Source organism: Nerophis ophidion, linkage group LG18, assembly GCF_033978795.1.
Source record: "Nerophis ophidion isolate RoL-2023_Sa linkage group LG18, RoL_Noph_v1.0, whole genome shotgun sequence".
Classification (NCBI taxonomy): domain Eukaryota; kingdom Metazoa; phylum Chordata; class Actinopteri; order Syngnathiformes; family Syngnathidae; genus Nerophis; species Nerophis ophidion.
The window spans coordinates 26,322,572-26,338,124 of NC_084628.1; the positions used below are offsets into that span (position 1 = coordinate 26,322,572).

Genomic DNA, 15,553 nt, shown 5'->3' on the forward strand with positions numbered 1-15,553 from the left:
AGTTGCATCCCAAGAACACCGTACCTACTGTGAAGCATGGGGGTGGAAACATCATGCTTTGTAAACACTGTAATAACATTATTTAAAAAAAAAAAGTATATTTATATATATATATTTTTAAGTATATATATATATATATATATATATATATATATATATATATATATAAATATATATATATATATATATATATATATATATATATATATATATATATATATATACCTAAAAAAAATAAAATGTATATATACTTTATTTTTTTAAACAATCTTATTAGGTCATCTCCACATCAGCAGAGAAACTGTTCTACCTCGTAACTTGTTTATAAAAAGTTTCATTATAATTATTACACCAAATAATACATTGCGAGATCAGTTTGAATGGAGAATTGTGTTGGATCTGAAATCGATTCTGAATCGAATCTTCCCCCCAGAAATCGGAATGGGATCAAATGGTTGAGGGCCCCACTCCTAGCAGATATATTAATATTACTAACATGTCTCCTATGTTATGCAAAATGTCCTTTGTCTGGAACATTCTAGCGCGCGCTCGCTGTTAGTGGCAGCACCTACCATGAGTGGACCTACAAGGTAGATGGACTGCTTCTAAAAAGCCCCTAAAAAGTGCTAAATACAGTATTACATTTGTGTGCTGCATGTTTGACAACATAGCATGTGTAGTAAATGAGTGTCTCCATGGTGACACGTCATTTAAGCACATATTATTTGGATCTCAGCACATCTTTGTGTTCAACCTTGAAGGTTCCACTCATGGATGTTTCATTCTCGCCTTGGTTTGGTTTGGTTTCCTGTGGCGTATTTTTCATGGTGAAAATGAAAAGCCCCTTAATGTGTGTGCATTGTGATGTGTTGATGGATGTGCCCTGGAGGCCGGATGAAGGAGGCTTGAGATGTTTTTTCCCCCGCTCAGAGATGAACTTTGCTGGTGAAAATATAATATAGTATTTTTTTATTTCATAGACAAGTCACCCTTTCAAATATTGCAGCTTCACTACAGATTTTTTTAAACCATATTTGTATATATATATATATATATATATATATATATATATATATATATATATATATATATATATATATATATATATATATAAAATATATATATATATATATATATATGCATATATATATATACATATATATATATATGCATATACATGTATATATATATATAGTACTTTATTGATTCCTTCAGGAGAGTTCCCTCGGGAATATATATATATATATATATATATATATATATATATATATATATATATATATATATATATATATATATATATATATATATGTGTGTGTGTGTGTGCACATTATATTAATATAATGCATACCGGTATATGATTATTATAATTGGATATTAGGAGTATTAAGAATACCTTGTTTACTTCCATGATAACTTCCTTAAAGTTTTGTAATCAATCAGAAATATCAAGCAGCTAAAATGCGGCAAACATTGATAAGTGTGAAGAGTGTTTTACATGTTTCCCGCCATGCACTCTAATGGATTTATATTGGTGTACTTCAGATTTTTTTTCTGGTGTTGGGACATCCATCCATCCATCCATTTTCTACCGCTTATTCCCTTTCGGGGTCGCGGGGGGCGCTGGCGCCTATCTCAGCTACAATCGGGCGGAAGGCAGGGTACACCCTGGACAAGTCGCCACCTCATCGCAGGGCCAACACAGATAGACAGACAACATTCACACTCACATTCACACACTAGGGCCAATTTAGTGTTGCCAATCAACCTATCCCCAGGTGCATGTCTTTGGAAGTGGGAGGAAGCCGGAGTACCCGGAGGGAACCCACGCATTCACGGGGAGAACATGCAAACTCCACACAGAAAGATCCCGAGCCTGGATTTGAACCCAGGACTGCAGGAACCTCGTATTGTGAGGCAGACGCACTAACCCCTCTGCCACCGTGAAGCCCGTGTTGGGACATTTTTTTTAAAAATAATTTCCACAAAGTTCAGTGAGCAGGTTGTGTAAGTGTGACCATGAGTGTTGGCTGTTATGTTAGTTACTTTTTTTTTATATGACTCGAGAAGGTTGTTTGGATTGTGTCATTTATATATATATATATATATATATATATATATATATATATATATATATATATATATATATATATATATACATATATATATATATACATATATATATATATATATATATATATATATATATATATATATATATATATATATATATATATATATATATATATATATATATAAATATATATATATATGTCTTGATTGGATTATCCAGAGAATAGTGCTCGATACCGTGGTAGAGCGCAATATGTAGGTGTGGGAAAAAAAATCACAAGACTACTTCATCTCTGAGATGAAGTAGTCTTGTGATTTTTTTTCCCACACCTACATAAATTTATATATATATATGTACACTCACACACACACACACACACACACACACACACACACACACACACACACACACACACACACACACACACACACACACACACACACACACACACACACACACACACACACACACACACACACACACACACACACACACAAATTGAGCTTTTTATTTTTTGAATATAATATATCCATCCATTTTCCTACCACTTATTCCCTTCGGAGTCGCGGGGAGCCGCTGGAGCCTATCTCAGCTACAATCGGGCGGAAGGCGGCGTATTTTTCAAATATAATTTTAAAACCCAAAATATGCAATATTTTCCCCCCCAAAAATTAAAAGTGAAACATTTGATGTGAAGTAATTGGAGCCTTGGACAGCCTTAACCTTAGATATAACAACATTGATTCATTATTACTTTTTGAGCGATGACAGTTTAAAAAAACATCACTAAAATGATCTCCCATCCAAAAAGGTATAACTCGTAAAAGTGTTAAAAATAAGTCACACTTTTTAGTTTCTTTCACTATCAACACTTACATCTACAGATCAACTTCTGATACATCCATCGATTTCAGGTGTTTATATATTTTTTAAATGTTTGTTTTATGCCCTTTTTGTCAAAGCAAACTTTGTTTGCGGTGGCAAACCCAAAATAAGCAATAACTTCCTCAAAACAATTTCAAAGTGAAATATTTGATGTGAAGTCTTGAACAAGTCAAAAATAACAACATTGAATATGAATAATTATTATTTTGTGAGCAATATTTTGAAAACATTTTAAACGGTAAAATTTTGGGGGACCTGAAATGGTCCCACTCATAAAAGTGTTAAAAATAAGTCACTCATCTTTTTATTTTTTTACTTTCAACACTTAAATCTATAGATCAAATTCAGATCCATCCCTCAAATTTAAGTCTTTACTGTATATATATTTTTTTAATGTTTGTGTTATGCCCTTTTTGCTGAATAAACCTTGTTTTAATTTTGCAAACACACAAAATATGCAATATTTCCCCCTCAAAAAATGTTTGAAGTGTAATATTTGATGTGAAGTACAAAACCCAAAAGCATTGAAGTTGCCACGTTGTCCATCCATCCATCCATTTTCTACCGCTTATTCCCTTTCGGGGTCGCGGGGGGCGCTGGCGCCTATCTCAGCTACAATCGGGCGGAAGGCGGGGTACACCCTGGACAAGTCGCCACCTCATCACAGGGCCAACACAGATAGACAGACAACATTCACACTCACATTCACACACTAGGGCCAATTTAGTGTTGCCAATCAACCTATCCCCAGGTGCATGTCTTTGGAAGTGGGAGGAAGCCGGAGTACCCGGAGGGAACCCACGCATTCACGTTGTGTGAATGATAAATAAAAACAGAATACAATGATTTGCAAATCCTTTTTCATTTATATTCAATTAAATAGACTGCAAAGACAAGATACTTAATGTTCACTCTGGAAAACTTAATTTTTTGCAAATAATCATTAACTTAGAATTTAATGGCAGCAACACATTGCAATAAAGTTGTTACAGGTGCATTTTTACCACTGTGTTACATGGCCTTTCCTTTTAACAACACTCAGTAAACGTTTGGGAACTGAGGAGACACATTTTTGTAGCTTTTCAAGTAGAATTATTTCTCATTCTTGCTTGATGTACAGCTTAAGTTGTTCAACAGTCCGGGGTCTCTGTTGTGGTATTTTAGGTTTCATAATGCGCCACACATTTTCAATGGGAGACAGGTCTGGACTACAGGCAGACCAGTCTAGTACACACACTCTTTTACTATGAAGCCGCTCTGTTGTAACACGTGGATTAGCATTGCCTTGCTGAAATAATCAGGGGCGTCCATGAAAAGGACGGCGCTTAGATGGCAGCATATGTTGTTCCAAAACCTGTATGTAACTTTCGGCATTAACGGTGCCTTCACAGATATGTAAGTTACCCATGTCTTGTGTACTAATACAGTGGTTCTCAAATGGGAGTACGTGTACCCCTTGGGGTACTTGAAGGTTTTCCAGGGGGTACGAGTGATTTTTAAAAAATATTATAAAAATAGCAACAATTCAAAAATCCTTTATAAATGTATTTATTCAATAATACTTCAACAAAATATGAATGTAAGTTCATAAACTGAACATCAAATCAAGTACTCGGCTATTCCAATAATTACCATAAACCCAGAGTTTCCCCCCATGCCATGATGGTTTGATCCTACCTGGCGGTGCTGCAAGGCACCAGCTGTCAATCCACTATCGGTTTTAGAAAACAATGGAGGCGTGGTTAAAGCGTAGTAGTAATGCAGCTGAAAACGAGGAGGAACATGTGCCAAAAAAGGCCAAACCAGAGCCGGCACAATTCAGACAGTATTCCGAAGAATATGTGTTAATGGGATTTACAGCTTCGAGTTGTAACCCCCCCCCTAGGCATTGTGTTTTTTTCTGTGGAGAAATGTTAGCTAACAGCGGCATGAAGCCCGCACATCTGCAGCGCATCTCCGGACAAGACACGCTTGCCATGTCGGTAAACCACCTGATTTTTTAAAGAGGAGACTAAATGAATTCAGGTCATTTCAAGGCTTGATGCGGAAGGCGTCCACAATATCACCAAGACTGACAAAGATCCTCAGTGAAGCACAAGCTCAGGTTTTTCACTAAAATGTCCGTCAAAAAGAACTGTGAAAAGAAATGCAACAATGCAATATTCAGTGTTGACAGCTAGATTTTTTTGTGGACATGTTCCATTAATATTGATATTAATTTTTTTGTTTTTTTGTGAAGAAATGTTTAGAATTAGGTTCTCCATTACAATCGCCAAAGAGGGCACTTTAAGTTGATGATTACTTCTACGTGTAGAAATCTTTATTTATAATTGAATCATTTGTTTATTATTCAACAAGTTTTTAGTTATTTTTGTATCTTTTTTCCAAATAGTTCAAGAAACACCACTACAATTGAGCAATATTTTGGACTGTTATACAATTTAATAAATCAGAAACTGATGACATAGTGCTATATTTTACATCTTTATCTCTTTTTTTTTCAATCAAAAATGCTTTGCTCTGATTAGGAGGTACTTGAATTAAAAACATGTTCACAGGGGGTACGCCACTGAAAAAAGGTTGAGAACCAATGCACTAATACACCCCCATACCATCACAGATGCTGGCTTTTGAACTTTGCGCCGAGAACATTCCGGATGGATCTTTTCCTCTTCGTTCTGGAGGACACTACGTCCACAGTTTCCAGAAACAATTTGAAATGTGGACTCGTCAGACCACAGAACACTTTTCCACTTTGCTTTAGTCCATCTTAGATGAGCTCGGGCTCAGCGAAGCAGGCGGCATTTCTGGGTGTAGTTGATAAATGGCTTGGGCTTTGCATAGTTGTGAAGTGAAGTGAATTATATTTATATAGCGCTTTTCTCTAGTGACTCAAAGCACTTTACATAGTGAAACCCAATATCTAAGTTACATTTAAACCAGTGTGGGTGGCACTGGGAGCAGGTGGGTAAAGTGTCTTGCCCAAGGACACAACGGCAGTGACTAGGATGGCGGAAGTGGGAATCGAACCTGCAACCCTCAAGTTGCTGGCACGGCCGCTCTACCAACCGAGCTATGCCGCCATCTAGGGATTAGTAGAGTTTTAACTTGCACTTGCAGATGTAGCGACCAACTGTAGTTACTGACAGTGGTTTTATGAAGTGTTCCTGAGCTGATGTGGTGATATCCTTTACAAACTGATGTTCCTTTTTGATGCAGTACCGCCTGAGGTCTGTAATATCAATGCAGTGATTTCTCCAAATTCTCTGAAACTTTTGATGATATTACGGACCGTAGATGGTGAAATCACTAAATTCCTTGCAATAGCTGGTTGAGAAATGTTGCTCTTAAAGAATTGCTCAGGCATTTGTTGACAAAGTGGTGACCCTCTCCCCATCCGTGTTTGTGAATGACTGAGCATTTCATGGAATCTGCTTTTATACCCAATCATGGAACCCACCTGTTCCCAATTAGCCTATTCACCTGTGGGATGTTCCAAAAAAAGTGTATGATGAGCATTCCTCAACTGTCTCAGTCTTTTTTGCCCATTGTGCCAGCTTTTTTTTAGACATGTGGCAGGCATCAAATTCCAAATGAGCTAATATTTGCAAAAAACTGAGTTTCTCAGTTGGAACATTAAATATTTTGTCTTGGTAGTCTATTCAACTGAAGATAATTTGAAAATGATTAGCAAATCATTGCATTCTGTTTTTGTTTACCATTTACACAACGTGCCAACTTCATTGGTTCTGTGTTTTGTAATAGGAGCCCTGAAAAGGTCAATAATTAATTTTGATTTTGATTCATTATTATGTTTTGAGCACTGCGATAAGGTGGCGACTTGTCCAGGGAGTACACCGCCTTCCGCCCCATTGTAGCTGAGATAGGCACCAGCGCCCCCCGCAACCCCAAAGGGAATAAGCGGCAGAAAATGGATGGATGGATTATGTTTTGAGCAATGCCAGTTTTAGAGAAAAAAACAGCCTGCATGGCAGCTTCGTGTTATTAGAGTTAACATTGCAATTTCTTCTCGTTACATTTCACATGTTTTCTCTTTTATTTCATTATATTTTATTTTTGTGTTAGTTTTGTATTTTTAAAATGTGCCGAAAGGACAATAAACCCATTGAAAACATTCAGTAATTTCATGAAATAGTTATGGTCTGATGTATGTAACAACAGGAAGACGGATTAAAAGTCTCCTAGAAGTTCATCACTGATGTCAATAACTTGAATACAAAAACAAGCTGTTAAAACATTACAAGGCTTTCAAAATGTCTTCATGAGGGGAAAAGAAAAAACATTCACAGATTTCCATGGAGTTCCGTCACAAATCATGGCAAAAGCTGCTGCCGCCTCTCCCCAAGTCTTAATTAAGCAGCAAAAGCTCGTAACACACTAGATTACACCCTCCCACACCTTAAAGTGGAGATTTACTGCCGCCCGCCGCCGCCCCGTCACCAGCGCATCTGTGGCCAGATGAGCGGCCCAGAAGAAGAAGAGGAGGAGGAATTTCTCCGCTTTTACAGGCCGGCGAATATCGGCTGGCAGATTGCAAGCCAAACAACATTTCACTGCTCAAGTGCAATAAAAGTGCAGCCATTAAAAGTTGGTGAGCGGGCCGAGGGGGCGGGGCTTTGTCTGGCCACAGGTGGCGCACATCATTTCAGGGATGGGAAATACTGGAAATCACTTCTTTGCCGATACTCATACCGATACTTTGACTTGGATAACATAATCATTGAACAATTTTGTCACTTTGCCTCTCATTAGTTGATGATGATAACTTTATTTTTTTTAAAAAGTGAAGTGAAGTGAATTATATTTATATAGCGCTTTTCTCGAGTGACTCAAAGCACTTTACATAGTGAAACCAAATATCTAAGTTACATTTAAACCAGTGTGGGTGGCAATGGGAGCTGGTGGGTAAAGTGTCTTGCGCAAGGACACAACGGTAGTGACTAGGATAACGGAAGCGGGAATCGAACCTGCAACCCTCAAGGTGCTGGCACGGCCGCTCTACCAACAAAGCTATGCCGCCCCAAAAAAGGTTTTTATGACCAAATGTTGTCCGGGGGCTTTAAGCTCCCTGGTAGGGTCTCCCAAGGCAAACTGGTCCTAGATGAGGGATCAGACAAAGAGCAGCTCGAAGACCTCTATGAAGAACACGATCAAAGGACCCAGATTTCACTAGCCCGGACGCGGGTCACTGGGGCCCAACTCTGGAGCCAGGCCTGGAGGTGGGGCACGATGGCGAGCGCCTGGTGGCCAGGGCTGTTCCCATGGGGCCCGGCCGGGCACAGCTCGAAGAGGCAACGTGGGTCCCCCCTCCGATGGGCGAACCACCCATAGCAGGGGCCATAGAGGTTCGGGTGCAATGTGAGCTGGGCGGAAGCCGAAGGAAGGGCAGATGCTGGTTCGATCCTTGGCTACATAAGCTAGCTCTTGGGACGTGGAACTTCACCTCGCTGGGGGGGAAGGAGCCTGAGCTAGTGCACAAAGTCGAGAAGTTCCGGCTAGATATAGTCGGACTCACTTCGACGCACAGCAAGGGCTCGGGAACCACTTCTCTCGAGAGGGGCTGGACTCTCTTCCACTCTGACGTTGCCGGCAGTGAGAGGCGATGGGCTGGGGTGGCAATTCTTGTTGTCCCCCGGCTCAAAGCCTTCACGCTGGAGTTCAACCCAGTGGACGAGAGAGTAGCCTCCCTCCGCCTTTGGGTGGTCGGCGGGTCCTGACTGTTGTCCGTGCTTATGCGCCAAACAGCAGCTCAGAGTACCCACCCTTCTTGGATTCACTCAAGGGAGTACTCGAGAGTGGTCCCCCAGGTGACTCCCGCGTTCTACTGGGGGACTTCAACGCTCATTTGGCAACGAGAGTGAAACCTGGAGAGGCGTGATTGGGAAGAATGGCCGCCCCTCTCTTCACCCGAGTGATGTTTTGTTATTGGACTTTTTTGCTCGTCGCAGATTGTCCATAACAAACACCATGTTCAAGCATAAGGGTGTCCATATGTGCACTTGGGACCAGGACAACCTGGGCCGCAGTTCCATGATCAACTTTGTAGTTGTGTCATCGGATTTGCAGTCTCATGTTTTGGACACTCGGGTGAAGAGAGGGGCAGAGCTTTCTACCGATCACCACCTGGTGGTGAGTTGGCTGCAATGGTGGGGGCGAATGCAGGACAGACCTGGCAGGCCCAAACGCATTGTGAGGGTCTGCTGGGAACGTCTGGCAGAGTCTCGTGTCAGAGAGAGTTTCGATTTACACCTCCGGAAGAACTTTGAACATGTCACGAGGGAGGTGATGGACATTGAGTCCGAGTGGACCATGTTACGTCCCTCAATTGTCGAGGCGGCCAAATTGAGCTGTGGGCGCAAGGTGGTTGGTGCCTGTCGTGGCGGTAATCCTAGAAAACGCTGGTGGACACCAGCGGTGAGGGATGCCGGGCTCTTTTGGCTCATAGGACGCCGGAGGCAGCAGACAGGTACCGACAGGCCAAGCGGTGTGCGGCTTCAGCGGTCGCGGAGGCAAAAACTCGGACATGGGAGGAGTTCGGGGAAGCCATGGAAAACGACTTCCGGACAGCTTCGAAGCGATTCTGGACCACCATCCGCCGCCTCAGAAAAGGGAAACAGTGCAGTGTCAACACCGTGTATGGTGGGGATGGTGTTCTGCTGACCTCAACTGCGGATGTTGTGGATCGGTAGAGCGAATACTTCGAAGACCTCTTCAATCCTACCAGCACGTCTTCCTATGAGGAAGCAGTGCCTGGGGAATCTCTGGTTGGCTCTCCTATTTCTGGGGCTGAGGTTGCCGAGGTAGTTAAAAAGCTCCTCGGCGGCAAGGCCCCGGGGGTGGATGAGAACCGCCCGGAGTTCCTTAATGCTGCGGGGTTGTCTTGGTTGACAAGACTCTGCACCATCACGTGGACATCGGGAGCGGTACCTCGGGATTGGCAGACCGGGGTGGTGGTTCTTCTCTTTAAAAAGGGGAACCAGAGGGTGTGTTCCAACTATCGTGGGATCACACTCCTCAGCCTTCCCGGTAAGGTCAGTTCAGCTGTACTGGAGAGCAGGCTACGCCGGGTAGTCGAGCCGCGGTTTCAGGAGCAACAGTGTGGTTTTCGTCCTGGTCGTGGAACTGTGGACCAGCTCTATACTCTCGGCAGGGTCCTTGAGGGTGCATGGGAGTTTGCCTACCAGTCTACATGTGCTTTATGGATATGGAGAAGGCATTCGACCGTGTACCCTGGGAAGTCCTGTGGGGAGTGCTCGGAGAGTATGGGGTATCGGACTGTCTTATTGTGGCGGTCCGCTCCGTGTACGATCAGTGTCAGAGCTTGTCCGCATTGCCGGCAGTAAGTCGGACCCGTTTTCAGTGAGGGTTAGACTCCGCCAAGGCTGCCCTTTTTTCTCCGATTCTGTTCATAACTTTTATGGGCAGAATTTGTAGGTGCAGTCAGGCTGTTGAGGGTATCTGGTTTGGTGGCTGCAGGATTACATCTCTGCTATTTGCAGATGATGTGGTCCTGATGGCTTCATCTGGCCAAGATCTTCAACTCTCACTGGATTGGTTCGCAGCCGAGTGTGAAGCGACTGGGATGAAAATCAGCACCTCCAAGTACGAGTCCATGGTTCTCGCCCGGAAAAGGGTGGAGTGCCATCTCCGGGTTGGGGAGGAGATCTTGCCCCAAGTGGAGGAGTTCAAGTACCTCGGAGTTTTGTTAACAAGTGAAGGAAGAGTGGATTGTGAGATCGACAGGCGGATCAGTGCGGTGTCTTCAGTAATGCGGACGCTGTATCGATCCGTTATGGTGAAGAAGGAGCTGAGCCAGAGGGAAAAGCTCTCAATTTACCGGTCGATCTACGTCCCCATCCTCACCTATGGTCATGAGCTTTGGATCATGACCGAAAGGATAAGATCACGGGTACAAGCGGCCGAAATGAGTTTCCTCCGCCGGGTGGCGGAGCTCTCCCTTAGAGATAGGGTGAGAAGCTCTGCCATCCGGGAGGAGCTCAAAGTAAAGCCGCTGCTCTTCCACATCGAGAGGAGCCAAATGAGGTGGCTCGGGCATCTGGTCAGGATGCCACCTAAACGCCTCCCTAAGGAGGTGTTTAGGGCATGTCCAACCGGTAGGAGGCCACGGGGAAGACCCTGGACACGTTGGGAAGACTATGTTTCCCGGCTGGCCTGGGAACGCCTCGGGATACCCCGGGAAGAGCTGGACAAAGTGGCTGGGGAGAGGGAAGACTGGGCATCCCTGCTTAGGCTGCTGCCCCAGCGACCCGACCTCGAATGAGCGGAAGAAGATGGATGGATGGATAACTAAATTCAACTATGCAAAATAATATAGAATATTGACTGAGGCCTTTTTAACCATGTCTCTTTCTGTCATTAAACTCCTAAGTTCATTATCAATCCATGGGGCAGACTTAGTTTTGACTGAAAACTTTTTCAAAGGGGCGTGCTTGTCCAAAACACTTATGTACATTAACATAAATAAGTCCAGTGGAGCCTCAGTGTCTTCCTCACTGCACACCTCCTTCCAATTTAAACCGGAAATTACATCAATAAAACACTCTTCATCAAATCTCTTATAAGACCTTGTAAAAAATAATTTTCGCTTTAGGTTTAGGAACCCTTGTTTTTCTCGTGACTGCTATTATATTGTGATCAGTAAAACCTACAGGAACCGAGACTGCTTTGGAGCATGGGTCAGGAACATTTGTATAAATATGATCAATGCATGTAGCTAAAATAATACCATCACTACCTACACCTATTTTCGTGGGAGGGGCAACAATTTGGGACAGATTGCAAGCATTTAAAATGGATAGTATCTTATTTTTGTTTGTCCAACCCTTTCCCAGCCAGTCAACATTCATATAACCCAGTAAATAGATTTCTCTATTCTCATCTGATATCCTGTCAAACATCTCACATAACTCCTTCAGATACAGCGCATCAGCACTAGGAGGTCTATAGAAACAGCATATTATAATTGGTTTCAAATACGGCAGATGGACCTGCACACAAATAGATTCAATGCTCTCCCTCATCAAATCATTACGCACTTTAATAGATAAATGATTCTGAACATAAAACCACCTCTCCCCCAAACCTGTTCCTATCTTTCCTATTGAGAACCCCTCAATGGCTACAACTGAATCAGAAACGAAATCATCAAGGTGGGTCTCAGAAATGGGAATATGAGTTGGGAAATTGTGTTAAATGTAAATATAAACAGAATACAATGATTTGCAAATCCTTTTCAACCCATATTTAGTTGAATATGCTACAAAGACAACATATTTGATGTTCGAACTGATGAACATTTTAAATTTTTTTCGCAAATAATCATTAACTTTAGAATTTGACACTAGTGACAAAGAAGTTGGGAAAGGTCGCAATAAATACTGATAAAGTTGAGGAGTGCTCATCAAACACTTATTTGGAACATCCCACAGGTGTGCAGGCTAATTAGGAACAAATGGATGACATGATTGGGTATAAAAACAGCTTCTCAAAAAATGCTCAGTCTTTCACAAGAAAGGATGGGGCGAAGTACACCCCATTGTCCACAACTGCGTGAGCAAATAGTAAAACAGTTTAAGAACAACATTTCTCAAATTGCAATTGCCAGAAATTTAGGGATTTCAACATCTACGGTCCCTAATATCATCAAAAGGTTCAGAGAATCTGGAAAAATCACTCCACGTAAGCGGCATGGCCGGAACATTGAATGACCATGACCTTCGATCCCTCAGACAGCACTGTATCAAAAACCGATATCAATCTCTAGAGGATATCACCACATGGGCTCAGGAACATTTCAGAAAACCACTGTCACTAAATACAGTTCATCGCTGCATCTGTAAGTGCAAGTTAAAGCTCTACTATGCAAAGCGAAAGCCATTTATCAACAACGCCGCCGACTTCTCTGGGCCCGAGATTGTCTAAGTTGGACTGATGCAAAGTGGAAAAGTGTTCTGTGGTCTGACGAGTCCACATTTTAAATTGTTTTTAAAACTATTCGACATCGTGTCATCCGGACCAAAGGGGAAGCGAACCATCCAGACTGTCATCGACGCAAAGTTCAAAAGCCAGCATTTGTGATGGTATGGGCGTGCATTAGTGCCCAAGGCATGGGTAACTTACACATCTGTGAAGGTACCATTAATGCTGAAAGGTACATACAGGTTTTGGAACAACATTTGCTGCTATCTAAGCGCCGTCTTTTTCATGGATGCCCCTGCTTATTTCAGCAAGACAATGCCAAGCCACATTCATCACGTGTTACAACAGCGTGGCTTCGTAAAAAAAGAGTGCGGGTACTTTCCTGGCCCGACTGCAGTCCAGACCTGTCTCCCATCGAAAATGTGTGGCGCATTATGAAGCGTAAAATACGACAGCGGAGACCCTGGACTGTTGAACAACTGAAGCTCTGCATAAGACAAAAATGAGAAAGAATTCCACTTTCAAAGCTTCAACCATTAGTTTCCTCAGTTCCCAAACGTTTATTGAGTGTTGTTAAAAGAAAAGGTGATGTAACTCAGTGGTGATCATGCCCTTTCCCAACTACTTTGGCACGTGTTGCAGCCATGAAATTCTAAGTTAATGATTATTTGCAAAAAAAAATAAAGTTTATGAGTTTGAACATCAAAAAACTTTTCTTTGTACTGCATTCAATTGAATATGGTTTGAAAAGGATTTGCAAATCATTATATTCCGTTTATATTTACATCCAACACAATTTCTCAACTCATATGGAAACGGGGTTTGTAGTTCAAACAAAAATATATACATATTTATTTATTTAATATAATTGCATTTATTATATGATTATATATAATAAAAAAGACATGAAACTATTCATTGATGGCATCAAAATTGCCTCAAAACAATGTATTAGTATAAAGTTACACTGTAAAAGTAGACCTAGATTTTACAATAAAAAGTCGTATATTATAGATAGAGCCGATAAAAAAAAAAGTTAATACACACACATATACACCATATTTCCTTGAATTGCCGCCGGGGCGCTAATTAATTTAAAACCTCTTCTCACTCCTGCGCTTACCAAAGGCATGCGGTAAAGTAAGCATGCGGTAATTATTTTAAAATCTCTTCTCACTCTGGCACTTACCAAAGGTATGCAGTAAAAATTTGAGTGTGATGAAAACTTGGACCTTAAATCCTACTGGATAGCTCTTAATCTTCTTCCCTTTACACGGTTTCAAATTACCGGTATTGAAATCAGCCTCCTCCATTTTGAAAATGATGACAGGGGAAGTGTCACTTGTGACGTCACGAGTTTGACGAGGCGGTAATACTAAGCCTGTGCTAATTATTTTGGGAAGCGAGTTTGACCCGGCATTTGAGGTCACGGTTCGGTTCATTTTTGGTACAGTAAGAAAACAACAAAATATAAATGTTTTGGTTATTTATTCACCAAATGTGTAAACAATGGCTTTATCCATTTAACATTGGGAACACTATAATAATTCTGCCCACGTTAATCCACAATAAACTGCCTCAAGTTGTTGCTTTGATTAAATAAAATGACAAAACCTTTCTTCTACATATAAAAAGTGCAAGATTAAACAGTTTCACGTCAACTCATCATGCTTAATTTATTACAACATTTGGGAAGCCTGTAGTTGACTTTTATTATTTAAATGTTATATTTTTGTCAACATGTGATAGTAGGGACCCTGCCATTCAAAACTAGGCTGCTACATTACTAATGATTCATGTAACCATAGCTGAAAAAATAGTAGTCTAGCAACACAATGGAGTTCAATGAAATAGCAGACAGGGCTTTGCTGCCCCTAACACACACACACACACACACACACACACACACACACACACACACACACACACACACACACACACACACACACACACACATACACACACACACACACACACACACACACAAACACGCACACACACACACACACACACACACACACACACACACACTCGCACACACACGCACGCACCTACGCGCACAAAGACACACACCGCAAAATGAGTTAACGTTATGCTAAAAGATACTTAGCCTTCACCTCAAGCCAGAACTGCGAACGAGCTGAGCTGCAGTTTAAGTATCTCGAACAGGGGTCGAGAACCTTTTTGGCTGAGGGAGCCATGAAAGCCAAATATTTTAAACGTATTTCCGTGAGAGCCATGTCATATCTTTTTAACACTGAATACAACTAAATGTATGCATTTTTAATTAATAGCAACATATTTAGAGTACAATAAGTCTCTTATTATTTTTAATAACATTTTTATTCTGAAGCTAACCAATAATAAATAAAATACTTCTTACCAATAATGCGACTTCTTTAACAGGTGCGGTAGAAACCGGATGGATGGATTAAAATGCATGAGAATGTTTTATATTTTGAACGTTATTTTTAACACTGTGATTACCTGCGGACTTATTCATTACTTATTGTGTTAAGCAATGTCAACTAAGATTAATCTGAGAGCCAGATGCAGTCATCAAAAGAGCCACATCTGGCTCTAGAGCCATAGGTTCCCTACCCCAGTTCTAGCAGGTCAACGGGCTCATAGTGA

General features: G+C 41.4%; 1 protein-coding gene across 2 annotated transcripts in view; it reads right to left on the reverse strand.

The window, feature by feature from the left end:
- Positions 1-15,553, reverse strand: part of LOC133537038 (cell adhesion molecule 2-like) — a 272,500-nt gene that overhangs the window by 103,048 nt on the left and 153,899 nt on the right. The gene's annotated exons all lie outside the window — the stretch shown is intronic.